The sequence below is a fragment of the Solanum verrucosum genome, unplaced genomic scaffold (assembly GCF_900185275.1).
Source record: "Solanum verrucosum unplaced genomic scaffold, falcon-dt-bn FXZP01000169.1, whole genome shotgun sequence".
Taxonomy (NCBI): domain Eukaryota; kingdom Viridiplantae; phylum Streptophyta; class Magnoliopsida; order Solanales; family Solanaceae; genus Solanum; species Solanum verrucosum.
This window is the reverse complement of record NW_026020007.1, coordinates 9,694-25,964: the sequence shown is the minus strand read 5'-3', so window position 1 is coordinate 25,964 and position 16,271 is coordinate 9,694. Positions and strand designations below refer to the sequence as shown.

Here is a 16,271-nt window from a genome sequence, read left to right as displayed (position 1 = left end):
ATGGTGAGTAGCACTCGGGAGCTAATGGAGTTTCTTCCATTAGAGGTAATGATATTCCAGGAGCGTATCCTCACCTTCAAGCAATTGGAGGGTGAACGGATCCACAAGTCATGGGCAAGGTTTAATGAACTGATCATCAATGCCCAAATCATGACATTCCCGACATAGCTCTCTTTGACAGTTTCTACGGAAGTTTTGGTCCTGGAAACAAGAGGTTGGTCGACCAACTCATTCCAGGAGGCATTGCGAAATAGCGATATGTGATAGCAGCCCAACTGCTTAATCAAATGGCTAAAACGAACCAAGAAGCAGAAAAGGACTTCATGTTGGCCGCCCTAATGAATCAGATGGATGGGTTGGCTAAAAAGATGGTGAAGATCGAAATGCAGTGTAAGAGGAAGGATAAATACATCCCTCCTCATGAGCGAAGAAGTCTCAAGGACAATGAGGTTAAACACCTTGAGGGAATGCTCTCATTCTCCACAAGGTGACTGAGCAAGATAGAGAGCTGGAATGAATGAATGAAGACATTGAAGGAATGAAGCGGATGATTTGGTCTCATTCCAGAGCTTTCCAGCTGCTCGAGAATCTCATGGGCTATGCGTCGCCCGATCTTTAACCGCAACAAAACAGGGGGTTGCCTAGTGATACTATAGCTAATCCCAAAAATGGAGTTTGAGTGCTGAATTGCGTCGTGCCATAACGTTAACTAAGGAGTTGCTTGGGAGGCAACCCAAAATTTTAATCTTCTTCAATTATTATGTTAGAATAATGTTGTATTGATTCTGCCAGTTAAAATCAGGAAAGTGTCGAATAGTGCAGGATGGCAAGCTGAAGATCCAGTTGTCAAATTGCAGAAATAGTTGGCGATCCCGCTATTGTCCATCGTTTGGACCTCTACATAAAATGGAGTCCCTATAAAATTCATCAAGGCAAGTGACTAATCGGCGTGTTGCCGAGTAGTTTGGTAACCTCGACTAATGTTGCCGAGTAGTTTGGTAACCTCGACTAATGTTGCCGAATGGGCAACAACTGGACTGTTTTAAAGGCCAATGGTTTCAAAGTTTGACAAATTTCCATTTTCCACTCGATTTCAACTTTCACAAATTTCTACCTAGTAAGTAAATTTTATTATCTTTGCATCTCTGGCATTCTAGTCATCGATTGGTGTTCGAACTAGGGATGACATTGCCTTCTAGCATCTCAACATCCATTTGATCGGCATAAAAGGTTGGTACTTCAAACCCCGCGTTCCTTTCCTCAAAATTTATACTCAAATGTAATGACATTACTTTGATGATGTGTACTAGGCCTCTTTGGTAGTATTAGAATATTCGTTTACCTGTTAGGTTTGCAAATTTTGCCTGTACGAAGTTAAATAGTTAATTCCTGAAGGTTGCATTTTAAATTAGAAAAAAAATCATGGGTTGTGCATAATTGTCTTTGGGTCTAAGCCTAATGTGAGTTGTGCATGCCTTAGTTTTGTTTTCGGTGGTTGCGGGTTTGAATTCGGAAGTTGAGTCAAAGGCAGGCACGTTGGGTCATTTGGCGAGCTGGGTCGAGCTCGCCGACTCACTCGGCGGTTCGCCTTAAATCCCCATCTCGCCTTTAATTTAATGCCAAATATGATGATGAATTGTGTAACTTTCGGCGAGAAGCCTTTGATCGCCAAAAGCATTAGGCGACTCGCCGAAAGACTTCTGGTCCGCTCTTTGTTTGCACCCTTGTATTCTCTATGCAAGGCACTCTACAAACCGCCGAAGTAGTTGTGTGCTTCACCAACTGGTTCAGCGAAGAGATTTTGCAATTGAATTTCCTTGCTTTTATCTGAATAATTTCTAACTTTTTCTCGAAGCTTTGCAGAAATGGCTAGACCGAAAGTAGCTGGAAGAGATATGCCACCCCGACAAACAAGAGCGAACAATTTCATGATAAATACAAAGGCAACAAATCCTCCCAAAATGGATAATGAGGGCAAGAAGCCCAGTGCCAGCAAGAGAACAAATCCCCGAGACCCCACTATTCCCTCATGGAGACATGGATTCTTCATAGCTATCCACTCCTTTTTGGCGGCTCATGACTTGGACAATCTTAGTAAGTTAGCTGCAGTTGAATCTTCTGAAGAAGCTCCCAGGGACATTATCAAATTCCAGGCTGATACATCGGGCACTAATACCCAGACAGATGGAGCGACAAATTATCCAGGATCACCTCTTTACTTCCCTCTTTGTATTTATTTATTTTGCCTTTCGGATTTTGTGTTTATTTGTATTTGAGGACAAATGATTTTATTTGTGGTGGGGTGAGGCTCACCTTTTGTGTGCTTGTTTCAGATACTTGTGTTTTGTATAGATTTGGGTTTGTCTGTTTTTGATTGTATTTTTAAAACTGCTTTGCGATTGTTTTAGCTTGTGGCTCCGTTTCTATTTCCATTTATTTATAATTGCAAAATGATTTTGACACTTCCAAAAAAATTTGAATTTTCTCACATTTTTTCCACCCTTCATGAGTTGAATGTGTCTATTCTTTTGCAAAAAATTGAATCTCAGTTTCGATCAATACCGATGACTTGAATAGTGCTCACAATTGAACGAACATGAATGTACGGCTACAATAAGGCCAAATGAAGTTGTATAGATTATATGTGAATTCGTTGCATCTCGTTGTGATTAGCCATTTATCGAATTGATTCTCTTGTAATGACCGTTGCACACTAGCGAAAGTGTGTAGTCTTGTTTTACTTAAGTGTTGATGCCTTGTGTGATTAGCTTGCATTGAAACTTGCATGAATATACCTAAAATTTTCCCTGTTAGTCTGATTGATTTAGAAAGTTGTACTCTTGAAATGATCTTAGGGAACTTTAAAGAGTGTCAGCCAAATTTGACATATACCTCTTTTGTGGCCTACCTGTGAACGTGTGAAACTCTTTTGAACACCCTTTGAGCCTTACCTTTCTTTGGAAGAACCTTGATGAACCCTAGACCTTACTTGAACCACTATCTACAATCCTCTTGAGTTGTGGTTTAGCGAATAGCAACTTAGGCCAAAAATCCTAAGTTGGGGGTGTGGTGAAAGGGAAAAGGAGAACTCAAGAAGTGCAAGAAAAGTCCCCCTTAACCCATGGTATTGCATAAAAATGGAACCCCTTCAATTCAATTAAAAATAAATAAATTAGGAATAAAGTACGAAGGGAATCGGGTTTCGAGCAATACATGGAGGAGAATAAAAAATGTGACTTAGAAGCACTAGAAAAAGAATTGATAAAGGAAATGAAGGGAATGCCTTGAGAATACCACAACTCACGAGGAAAAAATCATTGAGCCTAAATGACCATACCATTGCATTTACCCCCATTACAAGCCTTAGAATGACCTTTTTGATCTTTAGTAAGCTAAATCGAAAGTCGATTGGAATATAAGGGCAAACCTATGGGTGAAAACATGCATTATGCTCCTCTTTTTGAGTGTGAGCGTTGTATTGGATTCCTGATCTTCAATTGATTAACCTTTGTGTGTGAATATGGAATCATTTTTCATGTGAGGGCATTTAAATACTTTTTGTTGAGCTTGAACTTGCACAAGTAGCAAGTATTGCAAGCATGAGAATCTTTGGTAATGGTGTGTCACAACTTGAATCTTAGAGTACATAATTGATCCTTGCATAAGTAAATTGAGTCTTGTTGTGTGCACTCATGATTGAGTCTTGTGTAGTACTCTTTGATACACCCTTTCTGATTGGCTGAACTTGAATTTGCTTGAGGACAAACAAAAGTTTAAGTTAGGGGTGTTGATGAGTCCACAAATTGAACTCATTTGGGGCTTTATTTTGGATAGAAATAGTGTCCTCGAATGCTTATTTTGTCTCAATATCTGATAAAAGCTCTTAAGTTTATGGTATTTGAAGTTTTATTGGAAGCATGGACACTTAGGTGTAAAAAGGAAAAAAAAGGTTGAAAAGAACGAAGAAGCTGAAGCATGAGCATCGCCAAGAACCTTTGCTGATTCGCCAAAAGGACAGACTCCGCCCTTTGTTCCAGTATGCGACGCCCTGAAGGAAGGGGATCAAAAAGACGATGAAAAAAGCAGTCGGCGTTTCACCGAATAGTTCCGTGAAGTATTACTACACTGCTCAATGGTCCAGAACGTGAAGATATTGAAGGCAAGCATTAAACTGCGATAAAACAGAAGAAAGGTGAGTCACCGAGTCATTCGGTGGCATCAACTAACTTCGCCGAACTATCCGCCTGCACTAATTTTTTATGGCTATAAATACTGAACTCTTTATTAATTTTAGAAGTTCCGAACCATTATTATTCTTTTCAGAATAGAATAGTATGTTTTAAGATATTTTCTCTCAAGTTTGGAGAGGGTTTTGTGGGAGACTTGAAGAGAAAAGGATTTTATCTTCCCCAAGATGGAAGTGGGTCTTCTCCATTCTTCTTCCTTTGCTTAAATCAAGGTTTAATTTCTTATACCCATTTGATTTTAGTATCATTTTAGGTATATTTTGTTATTTCTTGATGTGTGGCTAAAAACCCCATTCTTGGGTGTGATTTAGCAAATATCTGTTGATATTGTTGTTGGGTCTTGTTTGCTGATAGGGTAGATATATTTTAATGGTGATTTCACCTAGTGGTTGTGGTTTAATTTAATGGGTTTGTAGTTGCAAATACAAAACCATCCATATGTTTTCGGCTTGCCCGAGAGGGAGGTCGAAAAACCAAGACCACTAGACAAATGGCCTAAGGAGTGGGACGATATGAGGTTCAGCTCGAGAGGGTGAGCCCTAGTCCCATATCCTAACACTCAACTCGAGAGGGTGAGCCCTAGTCCCATATCCTAACACTCAACTCGAGAGAGTAAGTGGGGTAAGGCGTAGGCAAATCTTCATGCGGAAAATGGGTGTCCGAGAGGAACCCATTTGAAACAGGGTAAGTTGCTCGAGAGGGAACTTATTTCCATCTAAAGCCTAGCCTAGTCACTATTATATTGCAAATTTTCTATTGAAAGCATGTACCCAACGATTTATCTCAACTTGTATTGCGGTCAAACCCCAAGAACATTTCCCCGTACTTGATTTTCTTGTTATTTTTTGCTATTTTACTACTTGTGACAAAATCCCCAGATCAATATTTGACACTTTTGTGTCGCCCCCTTTAATTTAGTATGTTTTTAATCGTTAATGTCTTTAGCTACGACTAGTTAAAGCTTAATTTTATTTTTCTATCAATTCTCCAAACCACTCCTTTGGGACACGACCCCAACCTTTAATGGGGTTACTATACTATCAACGATCGTAGACACTCATACCGTAGGTTCGTGTCGTTGGTCACGATAAGCATCAAATTGAGTACGAGACAGTGTCCTTCCTGTGATGGTGAGATGGAAGAAATGAAGAAAGTTCCCTATGCTTCTGTTGTTTGTAGTTTGATGTATTCAATGGTCTGTACAAGACTAGATATTGCTCATGTTGTTGGTATAATTAGCCGTTTTCTTTCTAATCCGGGAAGAGAGCATTGGAATGTTGTAAAGTTGATTATGAGATATTTTTGTGGCACTTCTAGTCTCAAATCGGGGCCCACAGTTCATATCTAGCTTCTGGAGGACCTTCCAGGATGAGTTGGGTACCTGTGTTGACCTTAGCACAGCTTTCCACCCGCAGACTGATGGTCAGTCGGAACGCACGATTCAGGTTCTTGAGGACATGTTGCGGGCTTGTGTTATGGATTTTGGTGGTCAGTGGGACCAGTATTTGCCTTTGGCAGAGTTTGCGTATAACAACAGCTACCACTCGAGTATTCAGATGGCCCCATTCGAGGCCTTATATGGTAGGCGTTGTCGCTCTCCAGTTGGTTGATTTGAGTCTACAGAGCCCAGGCCGCGCGGTACAGACTTGATGCGAGAGGCTTTAGATCATGTGAGGGTGATTCAAGATAGGCTCAGGACAGCGCAGAGTAAACATCAGAGTTATGCAGACCGTAGGCGTCGACCGTTGAAATTTGCTGTTGGTGATAGAGTATTCCTCCGTGTGTCGCCCATGAAGGGTGTAATGAGATTTGGGAGGCGGGGCAAGCTTAGCCCCAGGTATATAGGTCCTTTTCAGATATTGAGGACAGTTGGGGAGGTCGCATATGAGTTAGCCTTGCCCCCGGCCTTTTTAGCTATTCACCCAGTTTTTCATGTTTTGATGTTGAGCCGGTATGTTCCAGATGAGTCCCATGTGATTCAGTATGATGCAGTTGACTTGGATGACTGTTTGAGATACATTGAGGAGCCAGTTGCTATTTTGGCCAGAGATGTCAGACGGTTGCGTTCCAGAGCCATTCCTGTGGTTAAGGTCCATTGGAGACATCGTCCAGTTGAGGAGGCTACCTGGGAGATCGAGCATGAGATGCGGGCACAGTTCCCCGGCTTATTTGAGCATTCAGGTACTTCTTGACTCTTACTTTCGCGGACGAAAGTTCTTTTAGTAGTGGATATTGTAATGACCCTCCAGGTCATTTTTAAATTAAAGAATTCTTTCCCTCGTATAGAGCATTCCTGTAGCGACCCCAAGTCATTTATGACTTGCTGGCACTGACTGTTCGGTCGCCTGGTCGTTCGTTTGGGTTTTAGGCCCGTTTCCTTGTTTTGGAGATTTTATAACTTGAAAAGTTGACTTTGGTCAACCTTCTTAGAAGACGTGCTCAGATGAAAATTCTGACAGCTAGGTTAGCTTCGGAATATCGATTTTGGTCTAGAACAACCCTTTGTTCACTTCCCGAGGCTTTAGATGGCAGTTATGGAATCTGGCTCAAAACGATACTGGGTGTGGGACCCACTTTTCATCAAAGCGATCTCCAAATGGAAATTCCGCCTCACCGTTGAGTCCGAAATATCATTTTCAATCAGATTCCATATATGGTTTGTATTTTTCCAACTCCGAACGAGTCCGGAACATCAAAATTTAAGTTTGAAGGGTTGTAGAATTCTAACGTGGGGTGACATGGCAGAGCCACGCGACGCCACGTGGCAGCGGATGGAAATCTGGAAATTTCCAGATTTTAGGTCGAATTTCGTCCTAAATTTCTTTCACATCTTCAACATAAGATTTCTCCTCCATTTTAAGCCCGAATGAAGTGATTCAAAAGGCTAACTTCAAGAGAATTTCGTGGGGAATCTAGAGGTGATCTCAGGAACGCAAGGGGAGGCTTCGTTTGAGGTAAGAAATCGATTTTAGCTACAGCTAGGGTGATTTTCGGATTGAATTGTTGTTGAATTTTGAAATGTGAGATCTTGATCATCTTAGGTCCGTTTTGAGTCATTCTTGAGGCTAACTTGTAGAGTTTTTCGCAAGGATCGTCGTGGTATAATATGTTTGGGTTGGAAGGGTCTCGTTTTTCCAGAAATGGGTGATCAAGGGGCTGCTAGTGTTAATTGTTGTGGCTGATTTGCTATGTTTTAGGCATCTGTTTGTGCTAAATTTTGGGGTATTAGTTTAGTAAGGTATTTGGGACGTTTTCACGGATTCGTTTTCGGGATTCCAATTGTGGGTCCCACAATCCCGTTTTAGACCCGATTTTGGGTCCGTCTCCGAAAAATATAATTTTAGTGTCAATATATTCGTAATGACGAGGTGATTAACCTTTTGTTAGTGGGGAAGCATTTGGAGACCGTTCGAAAGGGAAAAGTTCCGGTACCGTGAGTTGGAGCACGCGTGGTCGGCTTTCAGGTAGGCTATGGCTTTCCCTCGTGAGATTGAGCATGTTTAGGCATTTGTTATTGATTTTCTTGAGTATGGAGGGGTTCGGGTGTCGAGCATGCTAAATTTCTATAATCCCTGCCTTAGACCTTATTTCGGGAAAGTGTTGGATTATGACAGCATGTCTCTTGATATTATTGAAATCCATACCTTGTGGTGTATATGATAATATTGATTTGAAGTATGTTTGGCCTTAGTCTAGGCTTAGACTAGTGTTGCCATAGACTTGCGAGATTTCGGATGTCGTTGGGCAGTAGAACTTTTTCCGACGTCGTTTCGGACGGTCAGCTCCTTGTAGACTGATATAGCAGACTTGAGTCTGATAGTCGGTAACTCAGCTTATGATCTTGTATCCATAATGCCCTGCTTTTCTATTAGCTACAGTACCCGGCTAGAGTCCGTGGTCCAGCTTACTTATGTCCAGGCTTAGCTACAGTACCCGATTAGAGTCCGTGGTCCAGCTTACCTGTGATCTGGTTTTGGCTACAGTACCCGGTTAGAGTCCGTGGTCCAGCCCACCCGTGCCCGACCTTTGGCTACAGCACCCGGTTCGAGTTCGTGGTCCAGCCCATATAGGTTGACTTATTAGCTATAGTACCCGGTTCGAGTCCGTGGTCCAGCTTGCACGTGGTGTATTCCCAATTCCTCACTAAAGCTTCAGTTTAGTCTGGATTACTCTCATCTGTAGGTTGAGGTTTTGGAGGTTGGAGAGATTCCGATTAAAGTCCGGGACGTAATGAGATCCTGGAATATGATTGGGAATGGTTCAGTTAAAAGTCCAGAAATTTGTAATATTGTGATAGACCTTCTAGCTCCATTATTTTACTTCAACTGCCGGTGCATCTGCCGGGCTTATGGGGGTCCGTACAGGTGGTTTCTTTTATTGTGCACGAGCGTACCCGTCGGGTTTATGGGAGCCCGGCGGAGTTAGTTAGATTACTTGTCTTTGTTGCCTGTACGCTCGTGTACATACCCCCATTTACTACTCTTTGCACTTGATGTGACCCTTTATTTGCATTTCAGTTCACTTTTGCTTATCTTGCTCAGTCGGCCTATGATGCCTACTGGGTACCTGTTGTTTTGGTACTCATGCTACGCTCTGCATCTATTTTGTGATGCAGGTCCGAGCACTAGTAGCCAGCGTTGATCGAGCTTGGAGTAGACTTATCCGGAGACGGGGGTGAGCACACGGCGTTTTGTACTATTTCAGTCTCCATCTGTATATATAGACTTGTCTTTTTCCTTTCGAGACAGTCCAGTCTCTGTTGTCCATTTTGGGACTTGTACTCATTTTGTAGTAGCTCTGTACTGGTGACTTCCAGGTTCTGGGAGGGATCTTTATTTGTATATATGTTTTGGGTTGCTTCCGCCTGTTTATATTGTTATTTGCCTACTCTTGTTTAATTTCTACCCTCAGACCCATTACTTGTTGTTCCGGGTTACGGGTTGGCTTACCTGCTGGTGGGTTATAGTAGGTGCCATCATGACTTGATAAATCGGGTCGTGACAAATTGGTATCAGAGCCCAGGTTCGTCGGTCTCACTTGTACAGAGCTAACGTCTAGTAGAGTCCTGCAGATCGGTACGGAGACGTCCGTTACTTATCTTCGGGAGGCTACAGGATGTCTTTAGGAACGTGTCGCTTTTGTATTACTGTCGTGCATTGTGTGTCTTATCGGTTTCTGAAAATCTTACTTGTAGCACTCTTTTATAGGGATGGCTCGCACGCGTGGTAGGGCCCTAGCTAGGGGTAGAGGCCGACCTCGAGGTCGTGCCAGAGTTACAGCACCAGCCCAGGACCGAGAGCAAACTCCGGAGCCGGTGATAGAGCCACCAGCAGCTCCAGCACAGCAGCAACCGAGGGGCCCGGGACCAGCCCAGCCACCGCCCGAGCCTGTGGCAGCTCCAGATATACAGGCGATGCTCGTACAGATACTAGCTGCCATTGGGGGTATGCAGCAGCCCCAGCTCCAGCCGTTCCAGTACCGCAGGGCCAGCCTACACCAGGGTACCGGTTGTTCAGCAGCTAGCGGCACCGGTTGTTCAGCCTGACGATTTGGAGGGGTCATGCCATACGGGAGCAGAAGATGCTCGGGGTGTCCTTCGACTATCACCGCGAGGTTTTCTGGGGCAGTGGGGGAGGATGCCCACGAGTTTCTAGTTACTTGCCGCGAGCGGCTACAGACTTTGGGTTTAGTGCGTCGAGAGGAGAAGACTTCACGCTACCAGTTAGACGGTCCCGCCAGGCAGTGGTGGGTACATACTTAGAGTCCAGGCCCACTTTTATGCAGCTCCAGCTAAGCAGATGCTGAGACCTCGGACGATGTGATCACAGGGACAGTGTTATTATGCCATCAGCCCGCATCCGCCTTATTTGATCCAGGCTCTACTTATTCCTATATATCTGTTTATTGTGCTCCTCGATTGAGTATGATCCCAGAGCTATTGGTTGAGCCGTTGCGTGTTTCAACCCCGGTAGGTGATTCTTTAGTAGTGGATCAGGTATTTAGATCCTGTGTGGTGACTATTCAGAGGCGAGACACTAGGGTTGATCTTATTTTGCTTGATATGGTGGATTTTGATTTGATTTTGGGTATGGATTGGTTATCTCCCCACCATGCGGTCTTGGATTGCTACGCTAAGACCGTTACTTTAGCCATGCCTGGTATTCCACCAGTGGTGTGGCAGGGCTCTTGTAGTCGCACGCCAGTTGGGGTGATATCTTTTGTTCGGGCCCAGAGGTTGATGGCTAGCGGGTGTTTGGCTTATTTAGCTTATGTTAGAGATGTTAGTAGGAGGGTCCTACCGTTGATTCAGTACCTATTGTTCGTGAGTTTACAGATGTGTTTCCTACCGATCTGCCTGGTCTCCCTCCTGATCGTGACATTGACTTTTCTATTGAAGTAGAGCCGGGCACTAAGCCCATTTCTATACCACCGTACCGTATGGCCCCCGTAGAGCTCAAGGAGCTCAGTGTTCAGATTCAGGATCTCTTAGATAAGGGATTCATTCGGCCTAGTGTATCGCCTTGGGGTGCCCCAGTCCTCTTCGTAAAGAAGAAGGACGGTACTATGCGATTGTGCATCGACTACAGGCAGTTGAACAAGGTGACGGTGAAGAACCGTTACCCCATGCCTAGGATTGATGATCTATTTGACCAACTTCAGGGTGCCGTGGTATTTTCTAATGATCCGGCTACCACAGTTGAGGATTAGGGCAGCGGACGTCCTAAAACTGCATTTAGGACTCGTTACGGCCACTATGAGTTCCTAGTGATGTTTTTTGGGTTGACTAACGCCCCTGCCGCGTTCATGGACTTGATGACTAGGGTGTTTAGGCCGTACTTGGATTTATTTGTCATAGTCTTCATAGATGACATTCTAGTATACTCGCAGAGCCGGGAGGAGCATGAGCAGCATTTGAGGATAGTGCTTCAGACTTTGAGAGGCCAGCGACTTTATGCTAAGTTCTCAAAGTGTGAGTTTTGGCTTGAGTCCGTATCATTCTTGGGGCACGTGGTGTCTAAGGATGGCATTATGGTAGATCCCGCTAAGATTGAGGCCATTCGTGATTGGGCCAGGCCCACCTCTGTGACTGAGATTCGTAGCTTCGTCGGATTGGCAGGCTACTATAGGCGTTTTATTGAGGGATTTTCTACTATAGCAGCGCCTTTGACTCGGTTGACTCGCCAGGATGTTCCGTTTGTGTGGTCGGAGGAGTGTGAGAGGAGCTTTCTGAGGCTTAAGGAGTTGCTTACCACCGCTCCTATATTGACTCTTCCAGTTGAGGGCGAGGGGTTTACTGTTTATTGTGACGCATCCGGCATTGGTTTGGGTTGTGTACTGATGCAGCAGGGCCGCGTTATTGCTTATGCGTCGAGGCAGCTTAAGTCGCACGAGCGCAACTACCCCACTCATGACTTAGAGTTGGCGGCAGTGGTTTTTGCGCTTAAGATTTGGAGGCATTACCTGTATGGAGTTCGATGCGAGATCTATACTGATCACAGGAGCCTTCAGTACATTATGAGCCAGAGAGATCTTAATTCGAGACAGCGCGTTGGATTGAGCTCCTGAAGGACTATGACCTCTCTATTCTCTACCATCCGGGCAAGGCAAATGTAATAGCGGACGCCTTGAGTCGGAAAGCAGTGAGTATGGGTAGTCTAGCTTTTCTTTCTACTACGGAGCGACCATTAGCTTTGGACATCCAGTCCTTAGCTAACCGGATGGTACGGCTTGATATCTCTGATTCCCGTGGTGTACTAGCTTATGTGGATGCTCAGTCATCTCTGCTGGATCGGATTCGCAGCGGTCAGTTTGAGGATGAGGACTTAGTGGCACTTCGAGATCGAGTTTTGGGAGGTGACACTGGCCTGGCTACCTTAGATTTAGATGGGGTCTTAAGATTTGGTGATCGACTTTGTGTTCCAAGAGTTGGGGGTTTGATTCAGATGATTCTTACCGAGGCCCATGACTCCAAATATTCTATTCATCCGGGCACAGCTAAGATGTATCGGGACTTGAGACAGCACTACTGGTGGAGCGGCATGAGGAGAGATATTGCGGATTAAGTATCGCGTTGCTTGAGTTGTCAGCAGGTTAAGGCCGAGCATTTGAGGCATGGTGGTGAGCTTCAGAGATTACCCATTCCTGAGTGGAAATGGGAGAGGATCACCATGGACTTCGTTGTAAGATTACCCCGCACTTCCCGTGGTCTTGATAGTATTTGGGTCATCGTGGATCGATTGACCAAGTCAGCACACTTCATTCCTGTCCATACTTCCTACAGTGCTGAGAGGTTAGCCCGTATCTACATTCGAGAGGTGGTTCGTCTTCATGGTGTGCCTGTTTCCATCATCTCAGATCGGGGCCCACAGTTCACATCTAGCTTCTGGAGGACCTTCCAGGATGAGTTGGGTACCCGTGTTGACCTTAGCACAGCTTTCCACCCGCAGACTGATGGTCAGTCGGAGCGCACGATTCAGGTTCTTGAGGACATGTTGCGGGCTTGTGTTATGGATTTTGGGGGTCAGTGGGACCAGTATTTGCCTTTGGCAGAGTTTGCGTATAACAACAGCTACCACTCGAGTATTCAGATGGCCCCATTCGAGGCCTTATATGGTAGGCGTTGTCGCTCTCCAGTTGGTTGGTTTGAGTCTGCAGAGCCCAGGCCGCGCGGTACAGACTTGATGCGAGAGGCTTTAGATCATGTGAGGGTGATTCAAGATAGGCTCAGGACAGCCCAGAGTAGACATCAGAGTTATGCAGACCGTAGGCGTCGACCGTTGAAATTTGTGTTGGTGATAGAGTATTCCTCCGTGTGTCGCCCATGAAGGGTGTAATGAGATTTGGGAGGCGGGGCAAGCTTAGCCCCAGGTATATAGGTCTTTTGAGATATTGAGGACAGTTGGGGAGGTCGCATATGAGTTAGCTTTGCCCCCGGCCTTTTCAGCTATTCACCCAGTTTTTCATGTTTCGATGTTGCGCCGGTATGTTCCAGATGAGTCCCATGTGATTCAGTATGATGCAGTTGACTTGGATGAAAGTTTGAGATACATTGAGGAGCCAGTTGCTATTTTGGCCAGAGATGTCAGACGGTTGCGTTCCAGAGCCATTCCTGTGGTCAAGGTCCATTGGAGACATCGTCCAGTTGAGGAGGCTACCTGGGAGACCGAGCATGAGATGCGGGCACAGTTCCCTGGCTTATTTGAGCATTCAGGTACTTCTTGACTCTTACTTTCGCGGACGAAAGTTCTTTTAGTAGTGGATATTGTAATGACCCTCCAGGTCATTTTTAAATTAAAGAATTCTTTCCCTCGTATAGAGCATTCCTGTAGCGACCCCAAGTCATTTATGACTTGCTGGCACTGACTGTTCGGTCGCCTGGTCGTTCGTTTGGGTTTTAGGCCCGTTTCCCTGTTTTGGAGATTTTATAACTTGAAAAGTTGACTTTGGTCAACCTTCTTGGAAGACGTGCTCAGATGAAAATTCTGATAGCTAGGTTAGCTTCGGAATATCAATTTTGGTCTAGAACGACCCTTTGTTCACTTCCCGAGGCTTTAGATGGCAGTTGTGGAATCTGGCTCAAAACGATACTGGGTGTGGGACCCACTTTTCATCGAAGCGATCTCCAAATGGAAATTCCGCCTTCACCGTTGAGTCCGAAATATCATTTTCAATCAGATTCCATATATGGTTTGTATTTTTCCGACTCCGAACGAGTCCGGAACATCGAAATTTAAGTTTGAAGGGTTGTAGAATTCTAACGCGGCGGTGCGTGGAGAGCCACGCGACGCCACGTGGCAGCGGATGGAAATCTGGAAATTTCCAGATTTTAGGACGAATTTCGTCCATTATTTCTTTCACATCTTCAACATAAGATTTCTCCTCCATTTTAAGCCCGAATTAAGTGATTCAAAAGGCTAACTTCAAGAGAATTTCGTGGGGAATCTAGAGGTGATCTCAGGAACGCGAGGGGAGGCTTCGTTTGAGGTAAGAAATCGATTTTAGCTACTGCTAGGGTGATTTTCGGATTGAATTGTTGTTGAATTTTGAAATGTGAGATCTTGATCATCTTAGGTCCGTTTTGAGTCATTCTTGAGGCTAACTTGTAGAGTTTTTTGCAAGGATCGTCGTGGTATAATCTGTTTGGGTTGGAAGGGTCTCGTTTTTCCAGAAATGGGTGATCAAGGGGCTGCTAGTGTTAATTGTTGTGGCTGATTTGCTATGTTTTAGGCATCTGTTTGTGCTAAATTTTGGGGTATTAGTTTAGTAAGGTATTTGGGACGTTTTCACGGATTCGTTTTCGGGATTCCAATTGTGGGTCCCACAATCCCGTTTTAGACCCGATTTTGGGTCCGTCTCCGAAAAATATAATTTTAGTGTCAATATATTCGTAATGACGAGGTGATTAACCTTTTGTTAGTGGGGAAGCATTTGGAGACCGTTCGGAGGGAAAAGTTCCGGTACCGTGAGTTGGAGCACGCGTGGTCGGCTTTCAGGTAGGCTATGGCTTTCCCTCGTGAGATTGAGCATGTTTAGGCATTTGTTATTGATTTCTTGAGTATGGAGGGGTTCGGGTGTCGAGCATGCTAAATTTCTATAATCCCTGCCTTAGACCTTATTTCGGGAAAGTGTTGGATTATGACAGCATGTCTCTTGATATTATTGAACATCCATACCTTGTGGTGTATATGATAATATTGATTTGAAGTATGTTTGGCCTTAGTCTAGGCTTAGACTAGTGTTGCCATAGACTTGCGAGATTTCGGATGTCGTTGGGCAGTAGAACTTTTTCCGACGTCGTTTCGGACGGTCAGCTCCTTGTAGACTGATATAGCAGACTTGAGTCTGATAGTCGGTAACTCAGCTTATGACCTTGTATCCATAATGCCCTGCTTTTCTATTAGCTACAGTACCCGGTTAGAGTCCGTGGTCCAGCTTACTTATGTCCAGCTTAGCTACAGTACCCGTTAGAGTCCGTGGTCCAGCTTACCTGTGATCTGGTTTTGGCTACAGTACCCGGTTAGAGTCCGTGGTCCAGCCCACCCGTGCCCGACCTTTGGCTACAGCACCCGGTTCGAGTCGTGGTCCAGCCCATATAGGTTGACTATTAGCTATAGTACCCGGTTCGAGTCCGTGGTCCAGCTTGCACGTGGTGTATTCCCAATTCCTCACTAAAGCTTCAGTTTAGTCTGATTACTCTCATCTGTAGGTTGAGGTTTTGGAGGTTGGAGAGATTCCGATTAAAGTCCGGGACGTAATGAGATCCTGGAATATGATTGGGAATGGTTCAGTTAAAAGTCAGAAATTGTAATATTGTGATAGACCTTCTAGCTCCATTATTTTACTTCAACTGCCGGTGCATCTGCCGGGCTTATGGGGGTCCGTACAGGTGGTTTCTTTTATTGTGCACGAGCGTACCCGTCGGGTTTATGGGAGCCCGGCGGAGTTAGTTAGATTACTTGTCTTTGTTGCCTGTACGCTCGTGTACATACCCCCATTTACTACTCTTTGCACTTGATGTGACCCTTTATTTGCATTTCAGTTCACTTTTGCTTATCTTGCTCAGTCGGCCTATGATGCCTACTGGGTACCTGTTGTTTTGGTACTCATGCTACGCTCTGCATCTATTTTGTGATGCAGGTCCGAGCACTAGTAGCCAGCGTTGATCGAGCTTGGAGTAGACTTATCCGGAGACGGGGGTGAGCACACGGCGTTTTGTACTATTTCAGTCTCCATCTGTATATATAGACTTGTCTTTTTCCTTTCGAGACAGTCCAGTCTCTGTTGTCCAGTTTTGGGACTGTACTCATTTTGTAGTAGCTCTGTACTGGTGACTTCCAGGTTCTGGGAGGGATCTTTATTTGTATATATGTTTTGGGTTGCTTCCGCCTGTTTATATTGTTATTTGCCTACTCTTGTTTAATTTCTACCCTCAGACCCATTACTTGTTGTTCCGGGTTACGGGTTGGCTTACCTGCTGGTGGGTTATAGTAGGTGCCATCATGACTTGATAAATCGGGTCGTGAC

At 44.6% G+C, this 16,271-nt stretch overlaps 1 pseudogene; it reads left to right on the top strand.

The window, feature by feature from the left end:
* The first annotated feature begins 287 nt into the window (after nt 1-287).
* On the top strand, nt 288-15,694 carry LOC125819746 (uncharacterized; annotated as a pseudogene).
* The last annotated feature ends 577 nt before the right edge of the window (nt 15,695-16,271 follow it).